Below are 16,695 nucleotides of genomic sequence, written 5' to 3' on the forward strand. Positions count from 1 at the left end.
TAGAGCCAGACATCCTGGAATGTGAAGTCAAGTGGGCCTTAGAAAGCATCACAACAAACAAAGCTAGTGGAGGTGATAGAATTCCAGTTGAGCTATTTCAAATCCTGAAAGACAATGCTATTAAAGTGTTGCACTCAATCTGCCAGCAAACTTGGAAAAGTCAGCAGTGGCCACAGGACTGGAAAAGGTCCGTTTTCATTCCAATCCCAAAGAAAGGCAATGCCGAAGAATGCTCAAACTACCACACAATTGCACTCATCTCACACGCTAGTAAAGTAATGCTCAAAAATCTCCAAGCCAGGCTTCAGCAATATGTGAACCATGAACCTCCAGATGTTCAAGCTGGTTTTAGAAAAGGCAGAGGAACCAGAGATCAAATTGCCAACATCCGCTGGATCATAGAAAAAGCAAGAGAGTTCCAGAAAAACATCTATTTCTGCTTTATTGACTATGCCAAAGCCTTTGACTGTGTGGATCACAATAAACTCTGGAAAATTCTTCAAGAGATGGGAATACCAGACCACCTGATCCGCCTCCTGAGAAATTTGTATGCAGGTCAGGAAGCAACGGTTAGAACTGGACATGGAACAACAGACTGGTTCCAAATAGAAAAAGGAGTTTGTCAAGGCTGTATATTGTCACCCTGTTTATTTAACTTATATGCAGAGTACATCATGAGAAACACTGGACTGGAAGAAACACAAGCTGGAATCAAGATTGCTGGGAGAAATATCAATAACCTCAGATATGCAGATGACACCACCCTTATGGCAGAAAGTGAAGAGGAACTAAAAAGCCTCTTGATGAAAGTGAAAGTGGAGAGTGAAAAAGTTGGCTTAAATCTCAACATTCAGAAAACGAAGATCATGGCATCCAGTCCCACCACGTCATGGGAAATAGATGGGGAAACAGTGGAAACAGTGTCAGACTTTATTTTTCTGGGCTCCAAAATCACTGCAAATGGTGACTGCAGCCATGAAATTAAAAGACGCTTACTCCTGGGAAGGAAAGTTGTGACGAACCTAGATAGCATTGTCAAAAGCAGAGACATTACTTTGCCAACAAAGGTCCATCTAGTCAAGGCTATGGTTTTTCCAGTGGTCATGTATGGATGTGAGAGTTGGACTGTGAAGAAGGCTGAGCGCCGAAGAATTGATGCTTTTGAACTGTGGTGTTGGAGAAGACTCTTGAGAGTCCCTTGGACTGCAAGGAGATGCAACCAGTCCATTCTGAAGGAGATCAGCCCTGGGATTTCTTTGGAAGGAATGATGCTAAAGCTGAAACTCCAGTACTTTGGGCACCTCATGCGAAGAGTTGACTCATTGGAATAGACTCTGATGCTGGGAGGGATTGGGGGCAAGAGGAGAAGGGGACAACAGAGGATGAGATGGCTGGATGGCATCACTGACTCAATGGACGTGAGTCTGAGTGAACTCCGGGAGTTGGTGTTGGACAGGGAGGCCTGGCGTGTGCAATTCATGGGGTCGCAAAGAGTCAGACAGGACTGAGCGACTGATCTGATCTGATAACATTCAATGCTATATTTGTATTTATTTAAAAGCTGACAAAATTCAGCGATCAGAAAATTAAGATATGGCATCTGGTCTCATCAGTTGAGCTGAGTTCAGTTCAGTTGTTCAGTCGTGTCCAACTCTTTGCAACCCGTGAACCGTAAGAAAAGCTATGACAAACATAGACAGCATATTAAAAAGCAGAGACATCACTTTGCTGACAAAGCCCATGTAGTCAAAGTTATGGATTTTTCAGTAGTCATGTACAGATGTGAGAACTGTACCATAAAAAGACTGAGTGCCAAATAATTGATGCTTTTGAACTGTGTTGCTGGAGAAGACTCTTGAGAGTCCCCTAGACTTCAAGGAGATCAAACCAGTCAATTCTAAAGGAAATCAACCCTGCTTATTCATTGGAAGGACTGATGCTGAAGTTGAAACTTCAAAACTTTGGCCACCTGATGTGAACAGCCAACTCATTGGAAAAGATCATGATGCTGGTAAAGATAGAAGACAGGAGGAGAAGGTGACAACAGAAGATAAAGTGTTCACATGGCATCACCAACTCAATGATCATGAGTTTGAGTAAACTCCAGGGGCTAGGGAGGGGACAGGGAGGCCTGGGGTGCTGCAGTCCATGAGGTTGCAAAGAGTTAGACACAACTTAGTGACTGAACATCAACAACAACAATTTAAAAGCTTACAAATATTTTACAAAAAGAAAAAAGAAAATCAGGGGTTATGTCTTCATGTACTTTAAAGAAATTAGGACATATTTAATAACAATGTAAAATCCACACATGTTTGAAAGGCTATTCCTTTTTATTCAAGCAAGTAAGAGAAAGGAAATAATAGGGTTGAGTTTTTATTTGTATCCATTAATGTTTTTACATATAAGAAAAACGACAGAAAATAAATATGACAAATATGGCATACTGAATATATGGTACATATGGTATTTTTATATATCAATAATTTTATAATTTTCTCTACATTGTTGTAAATTTTAAATAGTCACAATATTTCTTTTATTTTTTAAGATAATCATCAGGTAAGTTTTCTGAGTTTTTAAAAATTACTGTTATTCATTTTTTAATAAATTTATATCACCTTCACTCATTTCTCTAACCCCCACTCCCTACTTGTGACAACCACCATTCTATTCTCCATATCTATAAATTTTTTATTATATTATTTTGGTATTCCACATGAGATATCTTATGGTATTAGTCTACTTCTAATCTAGTTTCCTGGACCTAATACCCTCAAAGTCCACTCTTTTTGTTGCAAATGTCAAGACATGGCTCTTTTTTAATGGCTGAATAATATTCCGTTGTGTATATATACCTGTTTCTTTATTCATTCACCAAAGGACACTTAGATTGTTTCCATATCTTGGCTTTTGTAAATGATTCTGCAATGAGCATAAGTGTGCATATATCTTTTGAAATTAGTGTTTTATTTTCTTTGAACAAATATTCCAGAAGCAAATCTTTTAGATCACATAGTGGCTCTATTTTTAATTTTTAATGGAACATTCACACTGTTTTCCATGGTACATTCCCACCAGTACAGCACAGGTTTCTCTTTTCTCTACATCCTTGTCACTCATTATATCTTATCTTGTTGATAATAGCCTTTCCAACAAATACATGGTGATATCTCATTGTGGTTTTGATTTGCATTTCCCTGGTGATTAGCAATGTTGAATATATTCTCATGTACATGTCAGTCATCTGTATGTCTCTTTTGGAAAAATGCCTATCCAGATCGGTCCACTTTTTAATTGAATTGTTTTTTAATAGGGAAGGAGGAATTTGACTTTATATTAGATCTGTCTTTTACTTTAACCTTTGTATTCTATTGCTTTTGCTTCAAGTTAAGAATGATGCATATAGCCTGAAACATACATGATAGGCCATTTTCAAGGCTCTAACCTTTAAAGTTTTAACACTAGTATTTTCATATATTGGAGAAAGAAATGGCGACACACTCCAGTATTCTTGCCTGGAAAAATCCATGGACAGAGGAGCCTGATAGGCTACAGTCCACGGGGTCACAAAGAGTTGGACATGACTGAGTGACTTCACTTTTTTCATATAGAGATAAAAGTTTTCAGAACAGAGAATAATAGTTGTATCATTGGAGGCTTAAAGGAACATTGTGACCTGACCTACCTGGACAGATGCAAGAGCAAAGGATTACAGCACCAAGAAATTTGCAACAACAAACCACACCTCTTCCTTTTTTTTTTTTTTTTTTTTAATAAATGAAGCCTGAATTCTAACTTCAGTAACATGGTTCCTTGGAACACTAGTTCACCTTCTTCTCTGTCTGCTGGCTGTCTAAATAAGTCCATGTTCCTTCCCCAAACAACTTGTCTCTTGATTTATTGGCCAATCGGATGGTGAGCAGTACAAGCTTGGGCTTAGTACCAGTTGTTGTTGTTTTTTTTTTTTTCTTTCTTTTTTTGCTATTGACCTGTACGATTTCTTTACATATTTTAGATATTAGCCCATTTGAAGATAAATGATTTTCAAATCTTATTTTTTTTTCTTTTATTCCTATTCAGTAGGTTGTGTTTTCAGTTTGTTGATGGTTTTCTTTGCTCTGTAGAATATGTTTAGTATGATATAGTACCACTTATTTGTTTTTGCTTTTATTGCTTTTGCTTTTGGTATAGATTTTAAAAGTTCAAAGACTTTTGTCAAGAAATGTACCATTTTTGTTTTCTTCTATATGTTTCATGATTGTAGGCTTTAAATTGAAATCTTTAATTTATTTTGTTTTTTGTGTGTGTGTTTGGTATAGTACAGTGGTCCAATATTATTGATTTGCATGTGGCTGTTCAGTTCCCAGCACCAATTTTCAAAGAGACTTTTGTCATAAATTAATTGACCATATTTGCTTAGGTTTATTATTTGGGGGGCTTCTCTTCTATTTCCCTGATCTATGTGTCTGTGGACACCAGCATTAAATTCACTGAGAGTATTTGGCAGATGATTCAGATTAGCTTAGTCACTGTAGGTTAAATGAGAAACTTTCTCAAGTCTGCCTTCCTCTTGATTCCATGTGGGATTATCTTCTGCTGGCAGATACACCTGCCACAGTTTGCAAGATGAGAGTGAATATCATGAAGCAGAGGTTTTATTTCTTCTGCTTCCTGTATTTCTGCTGCATTTAGAGTTATAGTCAGATTTTCCTGGGACAGCTGTAGAAGACATCCCTGTGCTTCTTTCATGCCTTTTTTTTTTGGTACCAGCAGAGGTGTGTGCTGTTCATTTTGCTGTGTGTTGTGTCAGAGACAGCTTTATTTCCTAATGACCTAATCACAAAAAGGAAAGGAGCTCTTTTGATACACCAATTCTATGGTATTATATTGAGAGTTATTACTGGAAGTCAAATTAGCAGCCAGGTGTGCCAACACTCCCCCAAGTTTTGTACGCATCTGGTTGCCTCCTATAAAGCTCTTTCTTCTGAAACTAACTACAGTAGTTTTATTATCTGCTACTTAATGGGTATAGAATGTTTACTGTTATCCTAGTAATCTTCATTTTACATTCTCTTCCTAGAGTATAAAGTGCAGACTGAAATTTGACAATCTTGGCTGGGTCTAACATTATGGGGTGTTAAACCCCTGTAAGGGAGTCACTACTATGAATTTGTAAGTCAGATAATAAGCTTCAGTTTAAATCAACCTCTATTGAGTAGCCCCTTATTCCCTGCCTTACTCAGACCTTCTTTCTGGGAAGTTCTTTCTAAATAGATCATCATATTGTATGCCCTGTGATCTCACTAATTTGGCCACATCACATACTCAAAGGCAGTCATTTATATAGATCAACTTATAATAGGTCCTGGCACAAGAAATCTGCCCAAGAGGCACATTTTATTGAATGGTGAGAGGCTAAAACAATAACGTTCTCTCTCTAGGGAATTAGTTGTGAGATAAGCAGACAGTAGAGTATATAGGAAAGGGAACGACCCATGAAAAGAACTCTATGTGTCTCTGAAGACTTAAATGATTTAAAAGATAAGCTAGCCAGTAACAGCAGTAGCTGCAGCAATGAAAACCAGAGACAGAGCACAGCTGAAAAAGTACAAAGCAGGAAAGGAAAAAAAAAAGATAAAAATTAAAAAATACTAAGTATGTGATGAGAAAGCCCATTAATGCCTATTGCTGCAGAGGTGCTATATTCTGAAACATATTTTTACTTCTGAGCTGTGCAATATGGGAGAAAATTTCTAGCTTTATTTATACTAATAGATGCCATGGTATTTCACCAACGTCCCCCTCTCCAAGATTCATTCCTTCATCTGTTGAACTTATCAACCACTATATTGGAGAGGTAAAGAAAGCCACTTCATTGATATTGAAAATCATATCGCCCTTCCTGGAAAAACTCCACACTTAATGGCTGCTTCCTGGAGGTCTGTGGGGTCCAACCTTTCTTGGTTTTATGTTATACAATTTTGTAGAGTCATCTCAGTTCCCATGGAATTGGCTGAAGCCCTTCTTAGCTTCTCCCTAGGCTCAATCCTGTTTTCTTCACCTTGCCAGCTGTTGATTCAAAAGAGCACATCCCAATAAATATCTGCAAGCAAATTACTCAGAGTCTGTTTCTCAGAGAACCTAGCCATTGATAGATTTCTTCCCACATAGCATCAAAATTGGAGAAGGCAATGGCACCCCACTCCAGTACTCTTGCCTAGAAAATCCCATGGATGGAGGAGCCTGGTGGACTGCAATCCATGGGGTCACTAAGAGTCAGACACGACTGAGCGACTTCACTTTCTCTTTTCACCTTCATGCATTAGAGAAGGAAGTGGCAACCCACTCCAGTGTTCTTGCCTGGAGAATCCCAGGGACGAGGGAGCCTGGTGGGCTGCCATCTATGGGGTCGCACGGAGTCGGACACAACTGATGCGACTTAGCAGCAGCAGCAGCATCAAAAAAAATTCCAAATAACTGAAATAATCTGTCACCATATCTGACTTTTCACATCTAAAATCAAAATATTGTGTTTTAAGATAAATTAAACTTAATGCCTCTTCATACTGTTCGTGGGGTTCTCAAGGCAAGAATACTGAAGTGGTTTGCCATTCCCTTCTCCAGTGGACCACATTCTGTCAGATCTCTCCACCATGGCCCACCCATCTTGGGTTGCCCCACTGGCATGGCTTAGTTTCATTGAGTTAGACAAGGCTGTGGTCCTAGTGTGATTAGATTGACTAGTTTTCTGTGAGTATGGTTTCAGTGTGTCTGCTCTCTGATGCCCTCTTGTACCTACCGTCTTATTTGGGTTTCTCTTACCTTGGTCGTGGGATATCTCTTCACAGCTGCTCCAGCAAAGCGCAGTCATTGCTCCTTACCTTGGACGAGGGGTATCTCCTCACTGCCGCCCTTCCTGACCTTCAACGGGGGATAGCTCCTCTAGGCCCTTCTGTGCCCACGCAGCCACGGCTCGTTGGACGTGGGGTTGGACAGTATGAAAAAGCAAAATGATAGGATACTGAAAGAGAAACTCTCCAGGTCAGTAGGTGCCCAATATGCTACTGGAGATCAGTGGAGAAATAACTCCAGAAAGAATGAAGGGATGGAGCCAAAGCAAAAACAATACCCAGGTGTAATTGTGACTGGTGATAGAAGCAAGGTCCAATGCTGTAAAGAGCAATATTGCATAGGAACCTGGAATGTCAGATCCATGAATCAAGGCAAATTGGAAGTGGTTAAACAAGAGATGGCAAGAGTGAATGTCGACGTTCTAGGAATCAGCAAACTGAAATGGATTGGAATGGGTGAATTTAACTCAGATGACCATTATATCTACTACTGTGGGCAGAAATCCCTCAGAAGATATGGAGTGGCCATCATGGTCAACAAAAGAGTCCGAAATGCAGTACTTGGATGCAACCTCAAAAATGACAAAATGATCTCTGTTCGTTTCCAAGGCAAACCATTCAATATCACAGTAATCCAAGTCTATGCTCCAACCAGTAACACTGAAGAAGCTGAAGTTGAACGGTTCTATGAAGATCTACAAGACCTTTTAGAACTAACACCCAAAAAAGATGTCCTTTTCATTATAGGGGACTGGAATGCAAAAGTAGGAAGTCAAGAAACACCTGGAGTAACAGGCAAATTTGGCCTTGGAATACGGAATGAAGCAGGGCAAAGACTAATAGAGTTTTGCCAAGAAAATGCACTGGTCATAACAAATACCCTCTTCCAACAACACAAGAGAAGACTCTATACATGGACATCACCAGATGGTCAACACTGAAATCAGACTGATTATATTCTTTGCAGCCAAAGATGGAAAAGCTCTATACAGTCAGCAAAAACAAGACTGGGAGCTGACTGTGGCTCAGACCATGAACTCCTTATTGCCAAATTCAGACTTAAATTGAAGAAAGTAGGGAAAACCACTAGACCATTCAGCTATGACCTAAATCAAATCCCTTATGATTGTACAGTGGAAGTGAGACATAGATTTAAGGGCCTAGATCTGATAGATAGAGTGCCTGATGAACTATGGAATGAGGTTCGTGACATTGTATAAGGAGGGATCAAGACCATCTCCATGGAAAAGAAATGCAAAAAAGCAAAATGGCTGTCTGGGCAGGCCTTACAAATAGCTGTGAAAAGAAGAGAAGCAAAAAGCAAAGGAGAAAAGGAAAGATATAAACATCTGAATGCAGAGTTCCAAAGATTAGCAAGAAGAGATAAGAAAGCCTTCAGCGATCAATGCAAAGAAATAGAGGAAAACAACAGAATGGGAAAGACTAGGGATCTCTTCAAGAAAATCAGAGATACCGAAGGAACATTTCATGCAAAGATGAGCTTGATAAAGGACAGAAATGGTATGGACCTAACAGAAACAGAAGATATTAAGAAGAGATGGCAAGAATACACAGAAGAACTGTAGAAAAAGATCTTCACGACCCAGATAATCACAATGGTGTGATCACTGACCTAGAGCCAGACATCCTGGAATGTGAAGTCAAGTGGGCCTTAGAAAGCATCACTACAAACAAAGCTAGTGGAGGTGATAGAATTCCAGTTGAGCTATTCCAAATCCTGAAAGACAATGCTATTAAAGTGCTGCACTCAATATGCCAGCAAATTTGGAAAACTCAGCAGTGGCCACAGGACTGGAAAAGGTCAGTTTTCATTCCAATCCCAAAGAAAGGCAATGCCAAAGAATGCTCAAACTACCACACAATTGCACTCATCTCACACGCTAGTAAAGTAATGCTCAAAATTCTCCAAGCCAGGCTTCAGCAATATGTGAACCGTGAACTTCCAGATATTCAAGCTGGTTTTAGAAAAGGCAGAGGAACCAGAGATCAAATTTCTGACATCCGCTGGATCATGGAAAAAGCAAGAGAGTTCCAGAAAAACATCTGTTTCTGCTTTATTGACTATGCCAAAGCCTTTGACTGTGTGGATCACAAGAAACTGTGGAAAATTCTTCAAGAGATGGGAATACCAGACCACCTGATCTGCCTCTTGAGAAATTTGTATGCAGGTCAGGAAGCAACAGTTAGAACTGGACATGGAACAACAGACTGGTTCCAAATAGGAAAAGGAGTTTGTCAAGGCTATATATTGTCACCCTGTTTATTTAACTTATATGCCGAGTACATCATGAGAAACACTGGACTGGAAGAAACACAAGCTGGAATCAAGATTGCCGGGAGAAATATCAATAACCTCAGATATGCAGATGACACCACCCTTATGGCAGAAAGTGAAGAGGAACTACAAAGCCTCTTGATGAAAGTGAAAGTGGAGAGTGAAAAAGTTGACTTAAACATTCAGACTCAACATTCAGAAAATGAAGATCATGGCATCTGGTCCCATCACTTCATGGGAAATAGATGGGGAAACAGTGGAAACAGTGTCAGAGATAATTTTTCTGGGCTCCAAAATTACTGCAAATGGTGACTGCAGCCATGAAATTAAAAGATGCTTACTCCTTGGAAGGAAAGTTATGACCAACCTAGATAGCATAGTCAAAAGCAGAGACATTACTTTGCCAAGAAAGGTCTGTCTAGTCAAGGCTATGGTTTTTCCAGTGGTCATGTATGGATGTGAGAGTTGGACTGTGAAGAAAGCTGAGCGCCGAAGAATTGATGCTTTTGAACTGTGGTGTTGGAGAAGACTCCTGAGAGTCCCTTGGACTGCAAGGAGATCCAACCAGTCTGTTCTGAAGGAGATCAGCCCTGGGATTTCTTTGGAAGTAATGATGCTAAAGCTGAAACTCCAGTACTTTGGCCACCTCATGCGAAGAGTTGACTCATTGGAAAAGAGAAAAAAAGGGGACAACAGAGGATGAGATGGCTGATTGGCATCACTGACTTGATGGACTGATTAACTTTCAAATACATACATTGACTTTCTAATATATCTAAGTCTAATAAAGCTGAATATACTTAATTACAGACATAAACTAGCTGCTGCACACAACTGAAAGCAATTTAAACAATTTGAGTATTTACACTGTGCCCAATAGTGTGATAAAAACACACCTAAAAATGCTCCTTTTTGATATTTATACTTCTCAATCTTGTTCTTAAATTGCAGCTGCCTTTCCTCTTCCCTCATTAGAAACCACCAATACCCCTCCCGGTATTTCTGCTTTCATTTGTCGTTTTCCCCAACTTGTACTCTCCTCTACCACTGCCCACTCTATCCCCTTCTCCCTCATTTTTTCCTTATTTTTTCCTCAGTTCATAATCTTTATCTTTTGTTATTTTTTCACCTTTACCAGTTACCTGGATATTGCAAGCCAGAAAACTGAGGAGCCAAGAAGCTGAACTTGTTTCTCCCTAGAAGAGAAAGTAAGCAAGTAGAAATCAAACTATTTCCTATTTAGTATCACTTCTTTTATCTTAGTCACATACAGCTTCACTCAAATGAATTAAAAACCTACCTGCACTCAAATTTGCAGATGCTTGGTAAATAAAAATATCCTAAATGTTTCTCAAATCTGTCCTCAACTGTAAATTGGGAATAAGATGACTTATATTACACAATTCACAAGAGCTTAAAATAAAATGAGATAGTATGTGTCAATAAGCCATGATGATTATATAAACTTAAAATATGACTATCTGATGATCCTCTCTTCAAAAATTTTACTACAGATAATCTATCACTCTGTTGCTTGTTTTTGCTGGTTGAAGAAAAAAAAAAAAAAAAGCTAAAGTACATCTATAGTAAAAGATCTCCCTTCTTCAGTTCTGAATCCAAGCAATTTAGCTGGGTTTGAGTCTGCTCTAGCCCTAAGAGTGACCTCAAGACTTAAATTAATCACAGTCGTATTTCCTCTTACCCAAATTGGACAGATCAATAAAGCATAAAGGTCAAACCAAAAGCTATTCTGTTTTTTAAGTAACACTAACTTTTAATGATGGTTTTTAAAAATAAAATTAACTCTTATCCAAGCAAACAGGTGAATGATAAAAAGGGTATTATATTTCAGGAAAATATATTATTTTTAAATATATACTTTGAAATATATCATTTCAAACTATATTATAAAATATATATTTCAGGCAAAAACAAGACATTCCATCATCAAATATGTCTTTCAGTTTTGTTCAGAGGGTGATGCATATTTCTAAAGAGAGTACAAAGGATTGTATGGGAGATTTCAATGGGCCAGACCAAGAAGTGGCCTATATAAGCTCTATCCCCAATCCACTGGCTTTGGATTCAGTCACATGCTTCATTTAGAGACTGTTGATCTAAAAAAAAAAAAAAGTTTATCTGCAATTACATTACATTATGGAAGGAGATACATTTTGGTTTTGGTGAGAAAATTTGCTATTTTACTCACGCTGTTGGTAAAGAAAAAAATTATATTTTTCTATCAATGGGACCTAGCTGAATGGAGGACTAAACTGCATGAAGGAATTATGGTCTGTGCAGATCTTAAAAAAAAGAAGAAAACAAGAGGAAGACTTGTAAGATTTTTTTTTTAATTGCATCCAGATTACATCACTGAAGCCCTAAATCAAATTATCAGAGGCTAAAATAATCCCCTATCCTTTTTTTTTTTTTTCCTTAAGGAAATTTGATCTGGGTTTTCTACTTTTTCTATCAAGAGTCAGTGATTCATGACTATTATAAACTAATAGTTAACATCTTTGGTTGTAAAGATCTCATCTTGGCTTTGATGTTTACTAGCTGCATGAGCACAAAGCAATTTGTTAATCTCTTTGACTTTCTCTTTCTCAACTTGAAAACATGGATACAAAAGTACGTACCTCAGGGTTTATTGTGAGGCTTAAAGGAAGTCTTATGTATCAAATTCTTTGGAGAATGCTTACCATAAAATTCATGAGTAAATGTGCAATAGATGTCAAATATTTCTATTATTATAATTATTATTTGTATTCATTCTAAAATACATGACTCAAATTTTCCTATTTTTTCTGTAAGGTCATGTAGACGATACACAATATACTAAGATTCAGTTTAGTTCAGTCACTCAGTCCTATCCAACTCTTTGCGACCTCACGGACTGCACTATGCCGGACTACCCTGGCCATCACCAACTCCTGGAGTTTACTCAAACTCATGTCCATTGAGTCAGTGATGCCATCCAACCATCTCATCCTCTGTCATCCCCTTTTCCTCCTGCCTTCCATCTTTCACGGCATCAGGGTCTTTTCAAATGAGTCAGTCTTTTGCATCCGGTGGCCAAAGTATTGGAGTTTCAGCTTCAGCATCAGTCCTTCCAATGAACATTCAGGATTAATTTTCTTTACGATAGACTGGGTGGATCTCCTTGCAGTCCAAGGGACTCTCCAGCACTCAGCTTTCTGTATAGTCCAATTCTCACATCCAAACGTGACTACTGGAAAAACCATAGCTTTCACTAGACGGACATTTGTTGGGAAAGTAATGTCTCTGCTTTTTAATATTCTGTCTATGTTGGTCATAGCTTTTCTTCCAAGGGGCAAGTGTCTTAATTTCATGGCTGCATTCACAATCTGCAGTGATTTTGGAGCCCCCCAAAATAAAGTCTGTCACTGTGATCTTAGTTTTCTGAATGTTGAGTTTTAAACCAGTTTTAAGCCAGAGTTTTTCACTCTCCTCTTTCACTATCATCAAGAAGCTCTTTAGTTCTTCGCTTTCTGCCATAAGAGTAGTGTCATCCGCATATCTGAGGTTATTGATATTTCTCCCGGCAATCTTGAAACCAAATTATGCTTCATCCAGCCTGGAATTTCGCATGATGTACTCTAAATAAGTTAAATAAGCAGGGTGACAATATACAGCCTTGACATACTCCTTTGTCTAATGGAACCCGGCTGTTGTTCCATGTACAGTTCTAATTGTTGCTTCCTGACCTGCATACAGATTTCTCAGGAGGCAGATCAGGTGGTCTGGTATTCTCACATCTTGAAGAATTTTCCACAGTTTGTTGTGATCCCCACAGTCAAAGGCTTTGGTATAGTTAATAAAGCAGAAGTAAATGTTTTTCTGAAACTCTCTTGCTTTTTTGATGATCCAACAGATGTTGGCAATTTGATCTCTGGTTCCTTTGCCTTTTCTAAAACCAGCTTGAACATCTGGAAGTTCACGGTTCATGTATTCCTAAAGCCTGGTTTGGAGAATTTTGAGCGTTACTTACTAGCATGTGATATGAGTGCAATTGTGTGATAGTTTGAGCATTCTTTGGCATTGCCATTCTTTGGGATTGGAATGAAAACCGACCTTTTCCAGTCAGTGGCCACTGCTTAGTTTTACAAATTTGCTGGCATATTGAGTTCAGCTCTTTCACAGCATCATTTTTCAGGATTTGAAATAGTTCAACTGGAATTCCATCACCTCCACTAGCTTTGTTTATAGTGATGTTTCATAAGGCCCACTTGACTTTGCATTCCAGGATGTCTGGTTCTAAGTGAGTGATCACACCATTGTGATTATCTGAGTTTGAAGATTTTTTTTTGAATAGTTCTTCTATGTATTCTTGCCACCTCTTCTTAATATTTTCTTTTTTTTATTATTTTTTAAAATATAAATTTATTTATTTTAATTGGAGGTTAATTACTTTACAATATTTTATTGGTTTTGCCATACATCAAAATGAATCTGCCACAGGTATACACATGTTCCCCTTCCCGAACCCCCCTCCCTCCACCCTCCCTGTACCATCCCTCTGGGTCGTCCCAGTGCACCAGCCCCAAGCAACCAGTATCATGCATTGAACTTGGACTGGCGATTCATTTCATATATGATATTATACATGTTTCAGTGCCATTCTCCCAAATCATTCCCTCCCGCCCTCTCCACAGAGTCCAAGAGACTGTTCTGTACATCTGTGTCTCTTTTGCTGTCTCGCATACAGGGTTATCATTACCATCTTTCTAAATTCCATATATATGTGTTAGTATACTGTATTGGTGTTTTTCTTTCTGGCTTACTTCACTCTGTATAATAGGCTCCAGTTTCATTCACCTCATTAGAACTGATTCAAATGTATTCTTTTTAATGGCTGAGTAATACTCCATTGTGTATATGTACCACAGCTTTCTTACCCATTCATCTGCTGATGGGCATCTAGGTTGCTTCCATGTCCTGGCTATTGTAAACAGTGCTGCCATGAACATTGGGGTACACTTAATATTTCCTTTTTCTGTTAAATCCATACCATTTCTTAATACTAAGATTAAGATTTCATAAGGCACAGAACTGTGTTGTTTTATTCTTGCCAGTGCCATGTGCTCTGCAAGTATTGACAGCTTCACCTCCTCTTCCCTTACATAGGCCATATTGTCAGCTCTGTGCTTATCCCTCACCTTTACTACCTTCACTGATCCATCCTGACAAGGAAGCTTCACCACATGTTTCTTTTCCGGATGCTTTACAAAACTACACTGTTGTTCATTGGACGTCATGATTATTTTCATATATAAAATAAGAGTTTACATTAGATAATAGAAAATTCAGCTCAAAATTTGATAATGATTTTAGCAAATGTTTATTAATCAAATATTAGAAATCATTCCCAAGGCTGAGATTTATGACATAAATAAAAAAACAAGAAGACAAAATTTATTTTCATGCAGGCTTCACTTTCAACGAAAATAAGTTTTAAAAAGCATTATAAATAATTTTAGATATAATCATAGAGTACAATGCCTTGTGAGAGAGTCAAGAAGAGTTGTGACCTTTGTTGAACAGGAGGGATCACTTAAAAATGATCAAGGTCAATTTACCACCTGACCTGATTCATAATTAAGATTAAGAGAAGATAATAAGACAAAGATAGGACAGAGAAGGTGATGGTCTAGCTATACTGTATAGTTTAAGTAAAGTGTTAGTTTAAAAAATGATACATTTTGGGCAAAAAAAAAATCACAGCACTCAAAGCTTCTGGAATACACAGTACTTGACACAGAGTGAATCTGAAAACTTTGTAAGAGAGCTAAATAAGAGCTAGCATTGCTAAAAAATGTTCAGATGATTAAGCATGGGAATCATCAAGGGTAGAAAAAAGAAGACATTCTAATAAAAAGAAAGGATAGTCTAACTGGAGGCTGACATAATAATAGACCTCAAAATGAGACTATTTAAATCTATCTTTCTTATGCTATACTATGACAGGTAACTACTTAAATTCATCTTTCCTGAGAAATCTTAGCTTCTGTCCAAGGTAGAATAATAGGGACCAGATTTATCCTTCAGCCTTAAAATAACAAACATGCTAAATACATGAAACAAAGTTTTCAAGACATAGATAGACATTTGGCAATAAAAGACAGTGATCTCTGAGAGAAAGGAAATAAAAAGAGAAGCCTTTAGATTGCTAAGGCTTACTACATGGAGAAAGTTTTCAGGCTGAGTCACAAGGAGGAAAAATAGGCACAGCCTGCAGGACTTTCTGACTGAGGAGATGAAGCGCAGACTGTGGGGAGAACAAAGCAATCTGAGTTCACAGGACAGTAAAAATGAAAGTCACTCAGTCGTGTGCGACTCTTTGTGACACCATGGACTACACAGACCTCCAGGCCAGACTACTGGAGTAGGTAGCTGTTCCCTTCTCCAGGGGATCTTCCCAACCTAGGGATCGAGCCCAGGTCTCCCACATTGCAGGAAGACTCTTTACCAGCTGAGCCACAAGGGAAGCCCATTCAAAGGACAGAATATCAGTAAAGAAAGAGATGTACAGAGAGAGACTTAGGATACCTATAGAGTATTTCTTTTGAGTTTTCAGCAACATTATGTGAGGCTGACAAAGAAACATCCACAAAATAAGATGGGACTGTACCTGAGACTCACTAGTCTGTGAAAGAGTGCCTATTCCTACAAGCCAGACTCTAAAACTTACAGTTTATGCACTATTAGGTAAAGTATTCAAAGTGTCTGGTTTCAGTAGTGGGAAATAATTCACCACTAACCAAACAGTGTTGCAGTCCCACCAAGAAAAATTCAAATTAAGATTGGAAAGAACAAAACTGTTTCTGAGTAACATAATAGCATCTGTGGAGAAAAGAGTTAATATAGAAGTCCTGACTGCTATCTTTTGAAAGACCTGCATGCAAGGGTGGCATAGACTGGCATCCAGGAAGTTAGGTTTGGGAAAGAGTTCTTACCATAAACTGATAGGAGTGACTAACTGTGCCTAAACTGGTTGAACAAAAACATGGCTTATGTCGCACATCTTCCTTTCACTTGGGACTAGGGGATTTGGGTACTTGATGGACTGGGAGTGCTTCCCTGGTTGAAAATTTTTTCATTTATGCTGTCACAACTCATTGCTGGGGGCTTTATGAATGTCCTTTGTGATTCCTCTCTGGGAGGACCCTTAAAAACCTGGCCCTGGTTTCCTTCAATCTCTGCCCCATGTGACTTTCTTCTTTGCTGATTTTACTTTTTGTTTTTTCTTCCTTCATGGTAAATTTCAGGCACATGTATGACATATGTCGAGCCATGTGTGTTTTCCTAGAGAATCATTGAAACTTTGCCTGGTTCTAAGCACTCTGACACATCATCCAAGAACAAAATTCAAGAAAGTCTATAGGAATTTAAAATACCCAGAATCTAATACAGTAAAATTCACAATGACTTGTATATAATAATAATTTACCAGGTGTGCAATGAAGTAGAAATGCTTGAAATATAAGGAGAAGAAAAATCAATCAGTTTACAACTATAAAAAGC

This window comes from Bos indicus x Bos taurus, chromosome 12 (genome assembly GCF_003369695.1).
Source record: "Bos indicus x Bos taurus breed Angus x Brahman F1 hybrid chromosome 12, Bos_hybrid_MaternalHap_v2.0, whole genome shotgun sequence".
Taxonomy (NCBI): domain Eukaryota; kingdom Metazoa; phylum Chordata; class Mammalia; order Artiodactyla; family Bovidae; genus Bos; species Bos indicus x Bos taurus.